The 22779-nt window shown below is 36.3% G+C and overlaps 1 pseudogene; it reads left to right on the top strand.

Annotated features, from left to right (window-relative positions):
* The first annotated feature begins 9688 nt into the window (after nucleotides 1–9688).
* Nucleotides 9689–22779, top strand: part of LOC105508132 — a 16964-nt pseudogene continuing 3873 nt past the window's right edge.

Genomic DNA, 22779 nt, shown 5'->3' with positions numbered 1-22779 from the left:
TATTATAATATTTATAATGGAAATACCATTATAAAGACATTATAATAATGGCTCTCTCTGTGCCTCTCTACCTATCTCTTTGTCTCTGTCTCTCTGTCATTATATCTCTGTGTGTGTCTCTTTCGGTCTCTGTGTCTGTTTCTATTTTTCTTTGTATCTATCTGTCTCTGTCTCTATCTGTCCATCTGTCTCTCTCTGCCTCTATCTCTCTTTGTCTCACTGTCTCTGTGCCTCTTCTCATTTGGTCAGGAGAAGGAACCAGCAGCCACGTGGTGAGGACACTTGAGTAACCCATAGAGAGGTTCACATGACAAGAAACTAAAGTCTCCTGCCAACAGCTATGTGAGTGAACCATCTTAGAAGTAGACCTTCCAGCCCCCATCAAGCCTTTGGATGACTGGAGCCCCTCCCTGCATGCATCCTGTTGGCAACCTCCTGAGAAAACCTGAGCCAGAACTACCCAGCTCAACTGTTCCAAGATTCCTGGCCCATAGTAACCATGTGAGATAAGAAATATTTGCTGCTTTAAGAGTTAGAGGAATTGTGCAACAGGAGATAACTAATACCAATAGCTAAAATATCTAGAGGATAAAAGAAATCCTGTCATGGTTAGTGCATTTTTCTAGTCATCAAATATTTACTGAGCACCTACTATGAACTGGGTACTGTCCTAGATACTAGGGACACATACTAGTAGATAATAATCAAATAATCAAATAAATAATATGTGGAATGCCATGAGAAAAACATAAATGCATGAATGCATGTTGTACCAGAGTCCTACATGCAGAGGGCTGAATCCAGTAGTTGTCTCAGCAGGAAGGGATCTAAGAGCTGATGGAAAGCTCACAGAAAAACAATCTCCAGAACTATACTATAAAATTGATCTGAAGGGAAGCTGCAGTTGCTGCTGCCACCACTGATCTTTACACCACACCGCCTTTGACACAGGCAAAGGCTGCTTTCGCTCCTGCCAACATGGAAGCTTGGGCCTCCTGCTAACACTTGCATTAACACAAGGAGTGCCTATGTTCAGTCTGCTTGTCACACAGCTGCCTTCCAAAGCAAAGCCTTCCATCTGATCAGCGGTATCTGCACTCCACTGGTAAGGGGGTCTGGAAATTCCAGATTTTTTTTTTTAATTCTACATTAGAAAAATTGGAGTTTACATTGGATTCACAATATGGGAAACTACTAAAATGAGAAGAAGGTATACAAAATATTTGGGAAAATCATGCATGACAGATATCCACTGTCAAGTAAGGTAAGCTGGAGAGTAAGGGGGTGTTAATTTAGATAGTGTGGTCAGGGAACACTTCCCCGAGAAGGCAGTATTTGAACAGAGACCTGGGGGAAATAAAAAAGCAAGTGCAAAGGCCTTGAGAAAATAGCATGTTTGTTATACTTGAGCAACAGAAAACAGATCAGTGTACCCAGAGCAGAATTGTTGAGTGGGCTCAAGAGAGGAGACAAAGTCAGAGAGATAATGAAGGAGGGGGTCAATCAGGAAGTAGGAGCACTTTGTTGGCTATGATAGGGAGGCATTTAAAGCCGGTTTCTCAATCCTATTCGTTTAAGTACAGGCTAACAAAATATAAGTTGGAGGCAGGGGAAATAATTCAATATTCCTTCAATCAGGCCTAACATCGGTGGCTTTTAGGACCCTTGTCCTTTGCCAGCTCCCTCCTCCAATCGGCCCTCCCCCAGGCCAAAGTAAATATGCTTTTATATGGTCTACATTGATTTGATTCCCAGTTTTCTTTCTTTCAAGGCCTTCTTTCTTATTTTCTGTATCATAACCTGTGCTTCAGTAAGGAACTAGTTGAAATGGGACAGGACACCAGAGAGCTATTTACAGAAGGTGATGCTGTATTAGTCCGTTCTCACACTGCTATAAAGAACTACTAAAGACTGGGTAATTTATAAAGAAAAGAGGTTTAATTGGCTCATGGTTCCGCAGGCTGTACAGGAAGAATGGATTGGGAGGCCTCAGAAAACTTACAATCATGGCAGAAGGCAAAGGGAAAGCAGGCACGTCTTACATTGGCTGGAACAGGAGGAAGAGAGTGAGATGGAAGGTGCTACACACTTTTAAACAACTAGATCTCTCAAGAATGCACTCATTGTCATGAGGACAGCACCAAAGGAGAAATCCACTCCCAATGATTCAATCACTTCCCACCAGGCCCTATGTCCACTACTGGCGATTGCAATTTGGCAAGAGATTTGGGAAGGGACACAGAGCAAACCAGGAAAAGAATTCATCCTAAGGAAAGTGAGAGTCAAGTTACACTAATTAGATTCAGAGAAAAGTGGGTACAGTAGGAGTGAAGGGATGATTTAGGTACCACCATGACTGGCATGCACATTCTCCTTAGATTAATCCATCCACACAGGACTCACTTGTGCCCTAAGGCATACAACTATAATTTTAAAAGAGTGAAATACTCTAAGATCTGCACTGGTACAAGATGGCAGCACACTGATCCCAGGAACTTGTGCAGTGGTGAGCAAGGACAGGAATGACATCTGAAGAGATAAATAAGTGTTATAGAATAGATATTGGCAGTAACCAAGAATAGGGTTTATATTTAGCACACCGTGTTAGAGCTGCCTCTTTGGACATCATTAAAACTAGAAAACATTGGCCGGGCACAGTGGCTCACGCTTGTAATCCCAGCACTTTGGGAGGCCAAGGCGGGTGGATCACCTGAGTTCAGGAGTTCGAGACCAGCCTGGCCAACATGGTGAAACCCTGTCTCTACTAAAAATACAAAAATTAGCTGGGTGTTGAGGGGGACACCTGTGATCCCAGCTACTTGGGAGGCTGAGGCAGGAGATTCACTTGAACCCGAGAGGTGGAGGTTGCAGTGCGCTGAGATTGCACCATTGCACTCCAGCCTGGGTGACAGAGTAAGACTCTGTCTCAAAAAGAAAAAGAAAAGAAAAAAGAAAAAAAAGAAAAAGAAAATAATCATAGAAACCTAGTGCAGGAAATGAAAAACTTGACTAACGTGAGGCAGCAAAAAGGACCAATTTATGAGTCAGTGAAATAAGATTTGTGGAAATCCAGTTCTACTTGGAACAAATATGAAAGCTTTTAGTCTCCTTTGAATGCGAAGGACTGAAGCCAGAAAAATGACAACGACCCTCTGACAGTGTACAGGTTTTAAGAGAATCATGCCTAAATATTAGAAATTTAGGCAGTTCCTTCATGATTTAACAATATGTTTCAGACATCTTGAGGAAAGAAGAGACTTGTGCAAAAAGAGTCTAGGGCTTGGGTTGGGGATTGCGGGTAGCTATTGATATCCTATAGTTAATCGCAGCTGTTCTGCTTCTCCTCAAACCGAAATTATTTAGATCGCAAATCTATTAACTACTAGGTAGAAATGCAAAGCCTTGACTAGTTGTTCATGCTGTGCATTGAAAAAAGACACTACATCCAAGGGATATATTTCACACCAGTCCCAGAATTAAAAATTTGCTTTTTATAACTCTTCTTGCTGTAGTTAACAGTTGCTTGGGGATAAAAGTCATTTCTTTCCTATGTCTAGGAATTTGGTTTGTATATGAGATAAATAAGTATAAACCAAAGCCAAATAGCCTTCAGGCTACCTTTATTCTGAGAAATAACCCTTCAGGGCTTGCTTTGCTGCAAATTGAAGAATGTATTTGGTTCAATTTTCCTTCTTCAAGTCAAGAAAGCAAATGGCAACCAAATGTCCCAGAAGTGGAGAGCTTATGTAAGTGACCTCTTCACTCTATCTAGCAGGCTACCATCAGAAAGCTCTCCTTTTCCAGACCTTGTCATCTTTACTACTCAGAGTGCCAGGATTTCTAGGCAACCCACACTGCTGGGACAGCACTGCAGCTAGGCAAGCAAGAATCTAGCCAATCCCAGGATCATAGAGGGAAAGCTCTGACAACAGCCGCTTGTTCCCAAATGTTCCATATTTCTTCTGATTCCCTGTGAAGCCTTGACCTCTCAGAATCCTCAAGCCTCTGTGAGTACATTGAACATGGGGTGCTGGAACACTCATTATATAGGCCCCTAATGCTTAGAGCTTCAAGGCTCTGTGTCAGCTGCTCAGGGCCATACCACTTGAACACTGGGCAAACATGCAGTTTATTGATTTCATCAAGGCTCTGACACTACTTGGACCTCAGCCTGCCAAAGCCCTTGAATCAAAAAGAGTCAATCAAATTACATCCTTTCTCTGTATCACCTTCAAGCACTGGTTTAAAGCCAACATTCCAGACTACTGTGATCTCATTCAGTCTGTGCTTTGTTAACTCTAGTATCCCTATTAATGTATAAGCATTCCTGATCATTCAGCCTTGCCTACAATAAAAATATCAGTTGCCCTAATTTTCACACTGTTTGTGGGAAGGCAATACACTGTTTCTATTTGGCTTGATTAGATGGCATTGATCCCCCAACTTCTGAGGAACTGGCCAACTAGTGTTGGGAGTCACATTGCTTGAGTACAGTAGGTCTCTGAGTAGTTGTCTATGCTGTGCACTGCCACATCTGGTACTGAGCAGTTAATGATTTTTCACTCAAGTATTTAGATGTAGGCTTTGCGTACAAATTGCTTCAACTACATAACTAACTGTTTGAACTTCTTGAGAAATTAGAAACTTAAGCTGAAATGTGGTTGAGTATTTATATGCACTATGAGGATAGTTTTTCACATTATTTTAAAGTTAAGGGGTAGGGGAGGCAGAGGTTACTGAAATCAGTAAAGAGATGCACTATGCAAGTTATCTGGTGTGATATAAAGACATGTGATTAAATTTGAGTGATTTAAATCATTGTTTCCCAGAATGAAAATCACAAATATTCATTTTCATGAAAATGTTTGCTAGGCATCCTATTATCTCCAATTACTTAAAAACAAAATTTTAAAAAATGAATGCATCCCCCTTCTACAAATAAAACAAAGCTCTAATTTTGTCTGTAAACTGAAGTTCAGATCACACATAATTTTTATCTCAGAATCCTTTGAGCTAACATTGAGGACTGGAACAACCAAAAGTGCTCAATTATGATTTTTTTAAAGAATGATGTTTTAAAACTTACTAGTCAGGCATTAGAAAAGTTATCAAATCTTTTCACAGTATCAGATTAGGCAAATTTGCATCAAGGTAACTTGGCAAAAATCATGTAATTCAAACACTCAACTCATTTGTCTCCCTCATACCTTCTTTCACATACTGAGTGACTGAGTAACATGCATTAACTTGTATTCTGAGGGAGGAGCTGATCTTTATGAGACACTTGACTAAATGACCATGAAGGAAAATAAGGCACTTTCTTTTCTTTAAACTTATTCCAATACTTAATCTACTATGCAATAGACATTCCTTGTTTTGTATCCAGCTAGCTTGGGTTTAATATGCCACTGCTTTGTCTTTCTGTTACATATACAGTTTTGATTTATTTACAATATATATTGTACCATTTTGGTTTTTATATTGTTTGGTTGGTTGAATAAATTCGTGACACTGAGGTGATAGTTGTTAAAAACAATACCAGTATTTGATCCAGTTTCATCTCAATTATGTTATACCTGGACATTTTAGATGTTTATCAAAGGTCTTTTATGGGTAAGAAAGGAAATGTATGAAATAATAAACGTGTGGCATTTATGGGTAATGTTGGCTCTGAACAAACTTTTGAAAACTTGGTTGACAAAATTTTGGATCAACTGAAAAAAAGCATGACTTTTGAAATATCTGAATGCCTTGGTTCTCAGTATTATCATTCTTTATTGAATTTATTTCTCATTAAAATATGTAGTTTTAAGACTTTTTTCTAAAAGTATTATGTAATTTTTTCAGCGTGGGTAGATGGGAGTGTCAATTGTATATTATCGTACAGTTGACATGTATTTTTGTCTATTCTTTATTATCTACTAGTTTCATGCTATATATACCATAACCAACTACTATAGCCTATGAGAAACATGTAAGATAATGTATTTACAGCCATTGTTACAAGTTTATAACGTGTTTTTCTGTTTTGTTTTATATGTATGTTATAATATTCAAAAAGAATATTGTTCTTGATTGAGGAAAGGATACAAAATGCAAAATCCACAATTTTGATAACTGCAAATTGCCAACTGTTTGGCAGTACTTTATTACATTGGGTGTCTTGCCTTTTTTTGGGCTTTTAGTTAGCTAATGAATGGGTACTTTAGACACTTTTGGGTTTTAGTTGGGATTTTACACAGCTTACATTTTAATTCTTTGGTTCTGTGCTGTTTCTGTTAACCCACAGCATTATTTTAATAAATGTTATTACACCAACCTACAAAAAAAATTCATGTTACTTGTCGCTTCCAGGTTGTAAAGATACCAGATACACCCTATTTGTCAGATAAAGCTTAGAATTTTCAGTGAGAGCCTGGAACATAGCAGACACTCTATTTATCAAACATACTAAATAAATAAGGAAATAAATATTTTTCTTTTATATATACACTGGAAGTGAAGGCCACAAAATGGAAAAATAAAGCACACATCTTTTTCTTTTTCTTTCTTTAAAGATCATTTTAGTCATTGATGCAAACTGCACCTTCATATATATGAGTGTCTTGTTCAAAGTTCACAGGTAACCGTAGTAGCAGAGTGGTAGTGACTTCATGCAGGCATAAGGCACCCTACTGAGAAGTAAATAAGCTACCTAGTTAACAGTATTGATTAGCTATAATTACTTGACTATGATTTTTATATAGTCTCCCTTCCGAAATAAAGTGCACTGCGGTTCACTTGATCAATAACTGTAAAGTCAAAACAGATATTCTAAACTTTGCAACAAAATTCTTTTATAATTCAGCAACCAGCAAGAAGTTTAAAGGAGAAGTTGCCAGAGCTTCCTTCTCATTATGCTACCTAAGACAATTACCCTACTTTCTTTGTCTCTGGATATTAATAAAAATATATTAATGTTTAACTATGATGGCAGTAGTAGCTAAGACTTATTGAGCACTAACCGATTTGTACTTTACTTACACTATCTCATTTAATCATCGTCTTATAAGATTGTCTCATCTCCATTTCACAGATGCAGAAAAGTGAGCTTCAGACTTGCCAAGTAAGACATGTAATAATAAGTGCCATTCCCAGAGATCCCAAGCTGAAGCAGTCTTATTCTTATGGAAACAGGCTTTCATAGCTTCATCAGTTGACCAATTTTCAAAGCTCTGTGAGCCATTTGTAGAGAAAACATCAGAACTGTAAGAGCTAAGTCCCTCTAGGTGAGTACCCTTGTGTAAGTAATTTGATGAAATAATAATATTAAACATGATTTTTTCATTTGTTTATTGTGTGGGACATAAGTGTCATGATGGCAGAGACCAGGTCTTTCATCTTCAGAGCTGGATTATCTTGCCAGGCACATGGTAGCTGCTCAATAGTTGTACAATGAGAGTGTGGGTAGACAAATAAATCATGTACAGTCAAAAATTATACATTTCATAGAAATATATTTGATTTTTTTATTTTAAATTGTTAAAGATGTACCTTGTAAACATATGACTTTTTGAATGCCACAGATCAGTGAATATAGCTTAAAAACAGAAATTTGCTTTTATTCAAGTGAACATATAGTGACACTATGTAAAACATCATTTGTCATGAAGAAAATATTCTAAAAATAGTTCACATAATTTTAGATTTTGGAAAAATTTCAAAAAAAATAAATTAAAAAAATTAAAATGACCAAACAGTCAAAAAAATCTTGAGGAAACAAAAAAAAACAAAGCTAGAGGTCTCAAAATTTCTGATTTTAAAATGTATTTCAAAGCTGTAGTGGTCCAAACAGTAAGGCACTGGTAAAAAGACAAACATACAGTCCTGTAGAATGGAATAGAGCCCCAAAGTAAGCCCTCTCATATATGGTCAAATAATCTTTGACAAATGTGCCCAGGCTATACAATGGAGAAAGACTAGTCTCTTCAATAAATAGTGTTGGGAAAATTGATAGCCACATGACAAAAAATTAGTTAAATTCTAATTTTAAACTATATACAAAAATTAATTCAAAATGGACCTGGCCATAAGACCTGAAACTATAGAACTCCTAGAAGAAAACATAGGAAAAAAGCTTCATGACATTAGTCTTGAAGCTTTTTGGACATGACACCAAAAGCACAGGTAACAGAGGCAAAAATAGACAAATGAACTACATCAAAATTTAAAGAGTGTGGCAAAGGAATAAACAGCAGAGTAAAAAGATAATTTACAAAATAAGAGAAAATGTTTGCAAACCATTTATCTAAGAGGTTAATAACCAGAGTATACAACTCAACAACAACTACTCAACAAATAACCTAATTAAGAAATGAGACTGGGCTTGGTGGCTCACTCCTGTAATTCCAATTACTAAGGAGGCTGAGGCAGGAGGATTGCCTGAGACCAGGAGTTTGAGACCAGCCCTGATAACATAGTGAGATTCTGTCTCTTAAAAAATAAAAAATTAGTCAGGTTCAGTGATGTGTGCCTGTAGTCCCAGTTACTCAGGACGCTGAAGCAAGAGGATTGCTTGACCCCAGAAGTTCAAAGATGCAGTAAGCTGTAATTGTGCCACTGTACTCCAGCCTAGGCAACAGAGAAAGACCCTTTTTGGGGTGGGGGGGGTGGAAGGAAATGAACAAAGGACTTGAATAGACATTTCTCCAAAGAAGATATACAAATGCCCATCAAACAAATGAAAAGATGCTAAACATCACTAATCATCAGGAAAATATAGATTTAAACCACAATAAGATATCACTTCACAATTGTCAGGATGGCTTCTATCAAAGAAAGAAAGAAAAAAAAAACAAACAGAAAATAACAAGTGCTGGTGAGGATGTAGAGAAATTGAAACCCTTGGGAACACTGTTGGTGAGAATGTAAAATGGTTCAGCTACTATAGAAAACTTTGTGGAGATTCCTCAAAATATTAAATATACAATCACCATATGATCCAGCAGTCCCACTTCTGGAAATAGACCCAAAAGAATTGAAAATATCAAAGAGATTTGCACACCCATGTTCATTGCAGCATTATTCACAATAGCCAAGAGTTGGAAGCAACCTAAATATATATGACAGATGAATGGATAAATAAAATATGATGTACATAACATACAGTGGAATATTATTCAGTTTTAAAAAAGAAAACCCTGCCAAATGCTACAAAACCTTTAGGACATTACACTAACTGAAATAAGCCAATTACAAAAAGAGAAATCATTCCACTTATATGAGATATCTAAAGTAGTCAACTCTTGGAAACAGAAAACAGAATGGTGGTTGCCAGAGGCAGAAAACTTGGGGACAATGGAAGATGTTAATAGATACAGAGTTTCAGTTTTGTAAGATGAAAAAGCGCTATGGATCTGTTGCACAGCAATGTACATATAGGTAATACTATTGTACTGCACATGTAAAAATGGTTAAGATGGTAAATTTTATGTTTTTGCCACACACAAAAACCCATATAATTGCCAACCTCTCCTTATGAAAAACATGTGTATTATTTTTAAAACCAACCAACCAACCCTCTACTTCATTAGCCTTTTATAAAAGGTAGTATATTTTGCAACCAAATAACAGACACAATCTAATCTCAGAGTGAAAGATAGCACTCTGGACTGGAGCTCACCTCTCCCGGCTGTGGGATGCCGAAGCCATGCAGGTGCGGAGCAAAGCAGGTAGCTGCTGGCTGTGAGGAGGCTGTGAAAGGTGTGAGGAGACTCTGCGTTAATAAAAATATCCACGGAGAACACTGAAAACTCAGTGGATTCAAAAATCCATTAAAAATTTGGAACCAAAGATCATACATGGAAGCCAATCAATGGACTCTGGAATATCCTTGGACAACAATTATAAAATGGATTGTCCTGAAATGGGTGTATGTATTATATAACAATTAATGATAATAAGTGGAATCATAAAAGCATTGGAATGGCATCTTGGTCTGGTACAGATGTCGATGTGGCAAACCTCAGGGAAACACTCACAAACTTGAAATGCGAAGTCAGGAATAAAAATGATCTTACTTGTCAAGAAATTGTGGAATTGATGTGCAATGTTTCTTAAGAAGATCACAGCAAAAGGAGCAGTTTTGTTTGTGTGCTTCTGAGCCATGGTGAAGAAGGAATAATTTTTGGAACAAATGGACCTGTTGACCAGAAAAAGATAACAAGTTTTTTCAGAGCGGATTGTTGTAGAAGTCTAATTGGAAAACCCAAGCTTTTCACTATTCAGGCCTGCCATGGTACAGAACTGGATTCTAGCATTGAGACAGACAGTGGCATTGATGATGACATGGCGTGTCATAAAATACCAGCGGAGGCCGACTTCTTGTATGCATATGGGACATCATTTGCTAATAAATTGAGACTGGAGAACCAAAGAAAGATAGGAGTGAGAGATGACCCTAAGATTCTTTAGCAACTCAGTGGATTAAACGCAGTTTACTATGATGGAGAACACTACAGAAGGAATATAATTGGAGGAAGGTGAGAAATAAGAAGTTCACTTTTGGTCACTTTAAATTTGAGATGCTTGTGCAACATCCAATCAGACATTCGGAGTAATCTATGGTTCAAAGAAAATTCTGAGCTGGAAACATACTTTGGGTATAATCAGCGGATAGGAGCTATTAAAGTCTTGAAATGCAAGTGTGAGTATAGGTAAAGAAAAGAAGAGATTGAGGACTGAGTCCTGGATACTTCAACATGTAAAAGTCTGGAAGAGAAAGATAATACAGCAAAGGAGGCTTAGTGGAATGGGGGACTGCATGGGGGATATCTTCAAAGTCAAGTAAGGGCATGTTTTCAAGGAGAAAGTGAACAATTCTATCATGACCTCTTGAAATGAGGACTGAATATTGGCATTGACTTTGGCAATGTCAGTATTGGAGGTCTTTGGTAATCTGAATAAGAGTTGTCTGTGTGCAGTGATATAAGTGAGTGATGTAAGTGAGTAAGGCTCAAGTGGAGTGGTTCCAAGAGAGAACTAGAGGTAAAGAGAGGATTGCATCTATAAACGATTTTTTCAGGGAGCTTCTATGAAAGGGAGAACCATGGGATCTCTGCTACAGGAAGATGTGGCATCTTGGGATAATTTTTTATTTAAGATTAGAAATGTTATATCATGTTTTTATGCAAATGGAAAAGAACTAAACATCTAGGAATGATAGTGGATAAAAGCGAACACTGTGAGTAGGAAAGAGGGGATTGAACGCAGTGACTGAGGGGATGGTTTGACCTAAAACAGGCACATCGCTCCTCCTAAACAATAACAGGAAGGGAGGCAGTGGCTATGAGCTCTAAAGGATGCAGGTCAGTGCATTTGGTCGGATAAGGACTTTATCTTCTGATTGCTTCTATTTTCTCAATAAAATCAGAAGCAAGGTCACCTACCGAGAATCTAAGTTTAAGAAAGTCAGAGGTTTAAGGACAGGAAAAGTCTTCTCTGGAAATAAGAGAAAGGTTGACTAGAAAAATATAGTAGAATATACATTTCAATGTTTTATCCATGTCATTAACTTTACATAAGATAGTATGTTTTTAGCAAAAAAGGTAAAAAAACACCTGAGGATGAACTAAATTCCACCTGTTCCCGTTTCTGAGTAAGCTAGAATGTGAGGTCCAAGAGGGAAGGGATTGTTGTCTACTTTGTAAAAAAAAAAAAAAAAGTCACTGTGCATAGAACATTGTAGACATGGTAGATGCTCAAGAAACATTTAGTGAATGATTTCACGAATGAGAAGGCGCTGTATCTCTAGTTTTTGTCATTGCTACAGATGGTCTTCACACCCACAAATATCTACCTTTTCACCTTATCCTAGCACATTTTTAGTAGCACTTTCCTAATTTATTTTTTTAAATATATGGTCACTTTCAAGAAAGCATTTTGTGGTTTACATTCATCTATTTTTAATTCTTCAAAACGTTGTTTTGCAGTATCTAATGGACAGTTTAAAAGCTTCATGAACGAAAAGGCACCTTTTGTCAAAATTAAATGAACGCAAAAGAATAAAAAGTTTGGGTTGAGTTCAAAATTGTAAGCTCCCAAGGAAAATGAGTGCACAAAACTTCTGGTTTTCATTTCCCATATTCTTATATTAAACATGAAATTCAAGGGTTCTGACTGAATTAGAAAACTTAAAATTTGAGGACAAATTTCTGACGATAAAATGTTCTAAAGACTCTTAAATCAAAATTTTACTAAATAGCCTGACTAGCAATCATATTTTTTTATTTCAGTATGTTTATTTTTCTACAACAGTAAAAATTTTACTAAATCCCAAACTATCTGTAATTATTTCACAGAAATGAATGGTTCTGTGTGTTTATTGAGAATAGAACAGAAGATCTGCTACTCTTCAACCACTGGAGGATATTAATCTTACTCTTTCTCATAAAACTGTCTAATAAACATAAGAAAAATATAAAAATTTGCTAGCAAATACAGAAATGCAAGTAAAAGCAATAAGGCAGCATTTTCACCAATTAAGAAGGTAATGAACATCACTATGTATATAGGTTTTTCATATTGTTATGATTTTCTTAGGATAAATTTTTCAGTATGGAATAATTGAATGAAAATCTCGAGGCTGGGGGCAGTGGCTCACGCCTGTAATCCCAGCACTTTGGGAGGCCAAGGCGGCGGATCACCTGAGATCAGGAGTTCGAGACCAGCCTGGTCAACATGGTGAAACACCGTCCCTACTAAAAATACGAAAATTCGCCAAGTGTGATGTCGTGTGCCTGTAATCCCAGGCTGAGGCTGGAGAATTGCATGAACCCAGGAGGCAGAAGTTGCAGTGAGCTGAGATCGTGGCACTGCACTCCAGGCTGGGCAACAGAGTGAGATGCCATCTCAAACAGAAAGAAAAGAAAAGAAGAAAAGAAAAGAGAAAAAAAGATGGAAGGAAGGAAGGAAGGAAGGAAGGAAGGAAGGAAGGAAGGAAGGAAGGAAGGAAGGAAAAGAAAGAAAGAGAGAAAGGAGGGAAGGAAGGAAGGAAAGGAAATCTGGAAATACATACATAAATTACTTCAGAAAATGTAACAAATTACTATTGTGAAAGCACAGATTTTATAACATCCTGCCATCACTGGCTTCTTGTCATTTAAATTTTTTTAACTTAATGTAGTAAAATTTACTCTTTTTGATGAACATTCTATGAGTATTGACAAATGTATAGTGTCATGTAAACCACACCACAATCAATATACATAACAATCCATCAACCCAAAAATGCCCCTCTGTATAGTCAACCTCTTCCCACCCAGCTCCTGGTAACAACTGATCTGTTCTCTGTACTTGTAATTTGTCTTTTTCCAGAATGTCATATAATTGGGCTTATACACTATTAAGCCTTTTTGAGCTTGGCTTATTTCACTAACATAAGACATTTGAGATTCTTCCATATTGTTGCATGAATCAATCATTTTTTTCCTTTTATCACTGAGTAGTGTTCCATTTTGCGGATGTACCAGAGTTGAGTATCCATTAATCAGTTGAGTTGTTCACAGTCTTTGGTGATTATAAATGAAGTCACTGTAAACATTTCCATATGGGTCTTTGTGTGAACCTAAGATTTATTTCTCTTGAGTTAATTGTCACTTTTTAGAAAAAATATTTATCATATTTATTTTATTGCATTTAAGTATCCCTGCTACAAATTCAAGTTTTCCCAGGGGATATTAGTATCCCAGTTTGAGAAACATAAGCTTAGGTGAAGCCATATCCAAGATAATTGTACATAAAACTCTGAGCACTTAGTTTAAATACGGAAAGTGCTAGAGATACAAAGAAATCCTCAAATACAAAATTAATTGTGAAGCTTTTAATACTGAGACTAGTTAATGTGCATTTGTTTGTTTTTTAATAATGACTCTAACTTCTAAAACTTAACTTTGAATGCTTCTGTTAGTTATAGGGAAATATGTAAGAAGACATAAAAACTTTTTGAATGTAAAGTTTCCAAAATAACTTGAAATTTGAATGATCAGCGTTAACTTCCAACAGTCTTAATTCTAAAAATAAGATGATAATAATTGTTCTTGTCTATAAGAAGTTTACAGATGCACTGGGGAAGTTTATCTTGTGCTTAAAGGGTGAAATAACAATCCAGGACAGAGGGTTAAAAATATCAAATGAGTATAATAGTTAATAAGTACTAATGGAGTTCAGAGATATAGGATACTTCATTTGAAGTTGCTGGCTTCTTCTATAACTGGTAAACTTTGGAGTATGAAGACAATTTAGACAGACTCTTTGCATTGATTCTTTTCTCTGTCCCTGTAAAGAACTTTAATGAGTTACAATGTCACCCAAGATAATTAGAATACCCCTTTGGCACTCAAATAGCAAAATATAGTTGTCTGTGTATCCAGAGTACATCAAGTGTCATCTTCTAAAACTGTCTGGTAGTATTACCCATATGATAGATTATATAATGCTACTATGAAATTTGGAGAACATTAACAGAGGAGGATGAAGGACTAATGAGTCATTCTCAAGTAAAGCCATCTGATTCTATTTATACAACAGTCTAATAAAAATCAGATGTAGCTAAGTCTCAATTCAGATATAATTTTACGGGCGGAAAATAATAGTGTATTTTCATAATACGAAAGAGAATACACTGCCGGCAGGTTTCCCAAAATGTGTTTACCTACCATATCACATAGGAAAAAGTATCAGAGTTGAAATAAAAATATTCTTGCACCCAAAAGCACATAAACAAGCACATATGCTTCTTTTTGTTTCTCACTCCCTTTCCCAGCTTTCTTCCTTTCTGCTACTTCGTCTCCACCCATCTTCCCATGGATACATACCACAAATGTGCATGAAGTCATCAAAAAGCGTATTTATTTTTAAGTTTAGAAGATTTGGTTCCTATACATCTAATCATCAAGAAGCATAAAACTATTTTATATTAATTACTGAATTTTAAACATGTGAAATATAGACAGATGATGATGAAGATAGATTGATAGAGAGATGATAGATAGATAGATAGATAGATAGATAGATAGATAGATAGATAGATAGATAGAAGTCAACCCGGTATATCTGTGGGTTGCACATCTGTGGATTCAACCAAATGTGGATCGAAAAGACTTGAAAAAAATAGATGATTGTAATGGATGAAACACTTATAGTACAGTGCAGTGTGCAATGAAAGAGGGAGAGTAATGCCTAGTGTGTAATGAGAGCACGGAGAAGTATCACCCAGCCCAGACCGAATTAGTAAAATCTCTAAAGGAGACAGATAATCCATGAGCTGAGTCTTGAAAAGGTAAGTAGAAGGAAGGCAATCAGATGACACAGCAGATAAGAAAAAAATGATTTTGTGGAACTACAAGTGGTTTTATAAGGTTGCCATGTAAGCTGCATTCAGAGGTCTATAATAAACTGGAATTCACTTTTTTCATTTACAAGATTCCCAACTTTCCAGTCCTGGCATATCTCTTCCCTCTCTACATGTTAAGCTTTTTTTTTTTTTTTTTTTTTTTTTTTTTTTTTTTCTGGGACACACATGCAGAACGTGCGGGTTTGTTAAATAGGTATACACATGCCAAGGTGGCTTGCTGCATCCATCAACCCATTATCTATATTAGGTATTTCTCCTAGTGTTATCCCTCCCCTAGCCCCTGACTCCCCGACAGTCCCTGGTATGTGATGTTCCCCTCCCCATATCATGCAGTCTCATTGCTCAATACCCACTTATGAATGAGAACATGTGGTGTTTGGTTTTCTATTCCTGTGTTAGTTTGCTGAGAATGATGGTTTCCAGCTTCATCCATATCCCTGCAAAGGGCATAAGTTCATCCTTTTCATGGTTGCATAGTATTCCATTGTGTATATGTGCCACATTTTCTTTATCCAGTCTATCATTGATGGGTATTTGGGTTGGTTCCAAGTCTTTGCTATTGTGAATAGTGCCGCAATAAACATACATGTGCATATGTCTTTATAGTAGAATGATGCGTAATCCTTTGGGTATATACCCAGTAATGAGATTTCTGGGTCAAATGGTATTTCTGGTTCCAGATCCTTGAGGAATCGCCACACTGTCTTTCACAATGGCTGAACTAATTTACACTCCCACCAATAGTGTAAAAGTGTTCCTATTTCTCCACATCCTCTCCAGCGTCTCTCATTTCCTTACTTTTTAATGATCACCATTCTAACTGGTGTGAGATAGTATCTCATTGTGGTTTTGATTTGCATTTCTCTAATGACCAGTGATGATGAGCTTTTTTTCATATATTTGTTTGCTGCATAAATAACTTCTTTTGAGAAATGTCTGTTCATATCCTTCATCCACTTTTTGATGGGGTTGTTTGTTTTTTTCTTGTAAATTTGTTTAAGTTATTTGTAGATTCTGGATATTAGCCCTTTGTCAGATGGACACATTGCAAAAATTTTCTCCCGTTCTGTAGGTTGCCTGTTCACTCTGATGACAGTTTCTTTTGCTGTGCAGAAGCTCTTTAGTTTAATTATATCCCAGCTGTCAATTTTGGCTTTTGTTCCCATTGCTTTTGGTGTTTCAGACATGAAGTCTTTGCCCATGCCTATGTCCTGAATGGTATTGCCTAGGTTTTCTTCTAGGGTTTTTATGGTTTTAGGTTTTACATTTAAGTTTTTAATCCATCTTCAGTTAATTTTTGTATAAGGTGTAAGGAAGGGGTCCATTTTTAAATGAACATGGAATTAATTTATTTCCCCTGGAGGATTAAATTTGTACACATATCATCTCTGAAGATGCTGATCATACGTGTGGTGAGTCAGGGAGTCGTCCCTCAACAGGCTTTCTGTGGCAGAGATTATCACTGTTCACCAATACCCTTTCTCTCCTCTTCTTCCTGGGCACACAGCTAAGTAGCATTCTTTGGCCTCCTTGCTGGTAGGTTGGCACCATGTAACTAAGTTCTGGGAAAATTGAATGTGAATAAAAGTGATCTATGCTGCTTCCAAATCTGACCCATAAAAATATTCCACACTCAAAGCTCCACTCTCACTTTTCCCATTCTATACTGATCTGAGATATTGAAGATGGCAGTACCATGAGATGGAGGTGACCTGTTAAAATAGACTCCTTCCAGTGATCCACACTGAACTGCGAATGAGCACAAAATAAGTCCTTTTTTTTTGAGACAGAGTCTCGCTCTGTTGCCCAGGCTGGAGTGAAGCGGCACAATCTCAGCTCACTGCAACCTCCGCCTCCCGGGTTCAAGCAATTCTCCCACCTCAGCCTCCCGAGTAGCTGGGACTACCGCACGTGCCACCATGCCCGGCTAATTTTTTGTACCTCTTAAGTAGAGACGGGGTTTCACCGTGTTAGCCAGCATGGTCTCTATCTCCTGACCTCGTGATCCGCCCACCTCAGCCTCCCAAAGTGCTGGGATTACCGGCATGAGACACTGCACCTGACCACAAAATAAGTCTTTAATGGTGTTAAGTCACTGAGGTTTTGGGATTTTGTGGTTAGAGAAATTAACCCTAGCTCAGAGTATTTATTGCATCCTCTAAACTCATACTCTTTAGTATATGTATTTTTTACTTGATTTTTTGTCCTGACATACTGAATATTACAGTGTATCAGCATACCACGCAACATGACTAATTTTTGCCATCTTCTTCATAGATGTCTCAAAGCCCATCACATGCATAGCTCTATACCAACTGATTTGAACTGAATACCTGACCTGCTACACACTTGCTCTGGACAAGAAAATCTCTTGGTTTCAAGGGTCTTTCAGAAAGAAAAGAAAATTCCTGAAACTCTATTTACTATTTATGCCAAATACTAGGGATCTCTTCTTGGATTTGTTTACTATTTTGCTTAGTTATAGAAGTACTTTTCTCATCTTTCTCTTCCTCTTCATTTCTCTGTAATAATCTTATGCTGTGACTTCTTTCTGTAAGAAGCAACTTTTTACTAGGAATTTTAACATAATAAGTGAATTAAGAATTCATTATTCAATGGTTTAATACAGGTTAATTATTTGCAACAAGAAAACAGCATCTTAAACTTTTATATTTAAGTTATTTGCATAAGAAAACTTTTAATAATAAAATGATCAATGCTTATTTTAAAACATGAAAAAACTACAAAGACATTTACAGAAAAATAATCTGTTTCTTATTCTCCCTTATTCCCACCAGGCAACAACCAAATTGAGCATATTACTTTTTACCTTCAAAATTAACTTTATTCAATTTTTTTTTACAAAAGTTACTAAAATTGCTGAAACAAGTAAAACAATGCAAAAATATATAAAGAGAATAATCTTTTCTTTATTCTCCTTCCAATCTCACCTCCTGAGATTAGCCTTGTTAATAGTGTGATGTACTTCATCACAAAATTCTCCATGCTCAAAAAACACAATACTTTTTTTATTTTTTATATAACATAGTTCATACTTGATCTCTAACTTGCTTTTGTCCCTTAACTATGTATCCTGGATATCCATTGAAGACAGCAAATATAGATCTAATTCACTGTTTTCAATAGCGATCTAATATTCCGTAATATGGGTAAAACAGATGTATTCAACTATTTGCTTATTGATAGATTTTTTAACTTTTTTTGCAGTTTCCTGTGTATGTGTATGTGGTGTGTGTGTGTGTGTGTGTGTATGTGTGTGTGTGTGTGTGTAACAGACAGTAGTGGGAAAGAGTTCACCACTACAAACAATACTTTTATAAACACACTTGCACATAGGAGTTACCTTCAAAATATTTAATAGTTGGCATGGCAAATGAATTGAATAATCAGAACTGATATACAATGAATCAGCTGGTACACCATATACCTATGCATAATTAAATTATCAGCTCTACTTTTTCATTCTTTCTTTTATATTGGTGCTTGCATTTTCATAGTATAGGTGCCCCCTAGACCATATTGTCCAGGTTCCAGTTGTCCCCTATATTGTGTATATTTGTGTATCAGGTGAGTATATTCTGCATGTAGGAAGGATGTAAATTATGGTGGCTATAGAGAAGACTGTGGCAAATGTTCCCTAATCTGAAACCTCTTTACAACTTATGCATTTCTATAACAATTTTTGAGTTGGCTTTTGTGTAATTGCAGAATCTGTCTTTCAGGGTTATTTTTCAAAATCTAATTTTTGTTCAGGATCCAATTTTTAGTAAGCAATTAAAAAATTCAAGATATCTTGCAATATTCTTTAGAAATTGTCTCAAACTATTTTAGTCTCCCTTTTAGTTTTTCCATTTTCATAGTGTTCCTGAGAAATAAAATGCCCTTAGCTTGAATCTAATTCTTCTCTTTTGTCTTCCTAGAACAGTCCATGATTGGATACCATATATCAGAAAAGGAAGCATAGCATATCTCATAAACTGTTAGGCTTTGATTTATTTGTTACAAAGATGTCAGTTACATATCTCTGCATAAATTGAATTTATATTTTCCTCATCCTTCAGGTCTCTAAATTAACCAAGAAATAGCTCTGAATTATTTTCTTTTTAAAAACGAATAAATGCCCTAAGAGATAGAAATGAAGAAAAATATTTATGGAGGGCACATAAAAAAGACAATAGACATCAGAAGTCAAGCACCCTCATTTTACAGTTAAGGAAACTGGGGTTTAAGAAATTTCAACAACTTCTGTAAGGTAAAGAGCTAGTGGAAAAAATGTAATATACGGAATTTTTGCCCATAAGGTTGCAATGAAATGCTTGGTTTGCCGATTATTCTTTAATAATAAATACAAGAGAAATTTTCACATCTAAACTTGGAGTGTTCCAAAGAGTTTCTTCCTAATCTCATGTTTCAAAGTCCAGTTAATCTATGTTTTGGAGAGGGTGGGGAAAATATGATTAAATTTTTCCCATAAATACAAGTCTTACTGCATTCTTTACTCATGTCTGTTTAAATCTGTTAATATATTACTAACAACCCTAAAATAGAAATAAATATAGTCACTCATTGGAGAGAGTCAAAAAGCTGCTTTTTCTCTATGAAGTCTATATAAATCCAGCTTTCCTAAGTTAGTTAAAACAGACATTTTAGCCCAGAATTACTTAAAATTCTCGCTGAATGAAGCCCAAATTCTTTTTTATGTCCTCTGTCTTGTTTTCAATCATCACCTGAATCCTTGAAGAATTGAGTGAAATTTTTCTTCTTCACAAAGTTTGTATCAGCTGCAGTTCTGATACTAATGTGACATGCCAAGTAATGGGAAGGACTTGGCAAAAGTTGTTTTAGTAGAAAGTTGACTTATTAGAACATAAAGTTGTTTTACTAGGAAGTTGTTTTTATCCAGCACAATGAACTACCCTAATGTCTGGAACCACCAAGCCCCTAATATGTTAAATTCCTATGTGCATTAGACCTGCCATCCCATGCCTTTTAAATGTGACCATATATAAATATATTTGCTTATTTTCTTGGTGGTTAATGAAGAATAGTATGTTTTCGTCAGAAATAGATTTTTAAAGATTCAAAATGTGCATATTGCAATTTAAATGGCTTAGATGTAAATAGAACTGACATTAGACTTTACACTGCAGTGTTAGATTTTGTTTAGCAGTTTATCTCCCAGGAAGATAGGAATGGTGCTACTTCTGTTCATATGGACAAGCTCTAAGAGTCACTATTTCTGGAGTAACTAACTAATAACTGGTTTTATCTTTCCCATGCATCAAGGACAAGTGAATAACCTTCACTAATAATAGCAGCTTATAAACACTGAGTTGCTGTGAACTTGATGTTAAAGTTTGCAGTCCTATTATGCCCTAATATCTGATTAAAAATCATAGAGTTGATAACCTTGATGCCTATAATCTACCTCCTTCCAAGAAGCACTGCCAATATACTGCCTAATTAGCAACATTGTTGCCTTTTCTTAGGAAACACAAAATCTAAGCAATACCTACTTCCATTCATCCATGATAAGGCCATTTAACACCTCACTGCCGGGGGAGGTTGAAATATCCTGCCTGCCATTTGGCTATAACAAAAAAACCTTCCAAGTTATCAAGCATTTGACCAACTAGAAAACACTATCAGACCTTGGGTAAATTACAGGGAACCATCAATTGCACAGTAACAAATTAAAGTTAGCAAGGCAGAGACCAGAATTGAGGAATATTTACGTGCAATGGCAGCCTCTGTTGGCTTGGAACTGGACCAGATGGGAAATCAGTCCTCCTAGAACCATTTTCCACGTGTAAGGAGCACAAATGACCATATCCTATTAACAGCAAGAAAGAATATTTCTGAAGATCATTTGTCTTTGCTGCTGTTAGTCTTTCGACAATACAAGCACTGCCTATCAAACTTGGCTCTTCCTGAGTCTGAAGAATGTTTGAGGCTTTACTTGTATGTTTTCAGAAAGACATTTATCCTGCCTCGGGACCAAGTAATTAAAAATATTTACGCTTTACACCTGACAATGTTGTTATTTTAAGGAAGAGGTTTGATAAATAAAAAGCAGAATAGGAGTTTTTTTCAAGAAAGTCTTTCCACACCACAATTTATACATAATTGTAAATTAATGATTGGAATGAGGCAATGGTTTGTTAATCTCTAAATCCCAGCCATCGCTCACAGAGAGTCACAGCTGTGAAATCCTCAGGCAACAATCGTATGAAACAAGGATTAATCTTTAATCCATTTGCGCAGTAGGCACAATAATCACCTTTCCTTTCTGAACCCAGTTGGTTTCTGCACTTATCTGAGCACCTGTTGCTGCCCCATGGTGGCACAGGGGTCACCGCAGCACAGCCCCTCTCCTTCCCCTCAAAAATAATCACCTGATCTATGTCTTCAAGGCCCTGCTCTCTTCCTTCCAAAGTTAAAACAACAGAGGATTTTTTAAGGCTTAAAAATGATTTATATATGAAACTCTTTTTCAAGCCAATAACAGAAACAATGAAGATTTACAGAAAGTGATTATTTTAAGTAACAGTATATTGTGTTTACAGATTATGTTTATGTTTTGTTTTGTTTGATTTTTTGTGCATATACACATTCTATGTATATGTAAGATTATATGTATTAATATAGATCATTTTTACAGCCATATACATTGTTATTTTTATATAAATGTTATATTAATTTTATATATAGTCATGATAGAAGCTGCCATTTCTTGAGCCTTACTAGCTCCTAGGTGTATCTACTGCATGATTTAGCCACAATAATTCCATGAGGTTATTTTACAGATGAAGGTACAAGCTAAAGAACATGCTTCCGGATCTGGATCCTGGGAAACAAGGATACATGACACACAGAAAGATTAAAGGAAAAAGAGAAGAGAATGTAAAGACAAAAGAGGGATACAAGAGAAAGAGTTTTTTGTCTACAGGATCTGAATAACTTTATTCAGTAGGATGTTTCTTTATCTACTTAACCTTCGGAGAAATCAAGTCCAAGATCACACAATCAGTGGCAAAATCCAAAGTTGAACCCAGGTTTGTCTAAATGCAAAACTCCTCAATTGCTATAATAGACATTATTTTTAAAATTTGGCTAGAGGACCCAAGAAACTCCAAATCCTGTCCTCAACCAGTCGCCTCATCTTCCATGATGTTTCAGCCAGGGTTCTCTCAGAGGGACAGAACTAATATAAGATATATATATATATCTCCTATAGATATATATCTCCTATAGATATCCTGTATTATTATATATTATATAACTATAATTACTAACTGGAGCAACTACTAAAAATGTTATACATAGAGATAAGTTCAAAAACACTATAGACAAACAATAGAAATTTT

The sequence above is a fragment of the Colobus angolensis genome, unplaced genomic scaffold (assembly GCF_000951035.1).
Source record: "Colobus angolensis palliatus isolate OR3802 unplaced genomic scaffold, Cang.pa_1.0 Scaffold158, whole genome shotgun sequence".
NCBI lineage: Eukaryota > Metazoa > Chordata > Mammalia > Primates > Cercopithecidae > Colobus > Colobus angolensis.
This window is presented reverse-complemented; position numbering and strand designations above follow the sequence as displayed.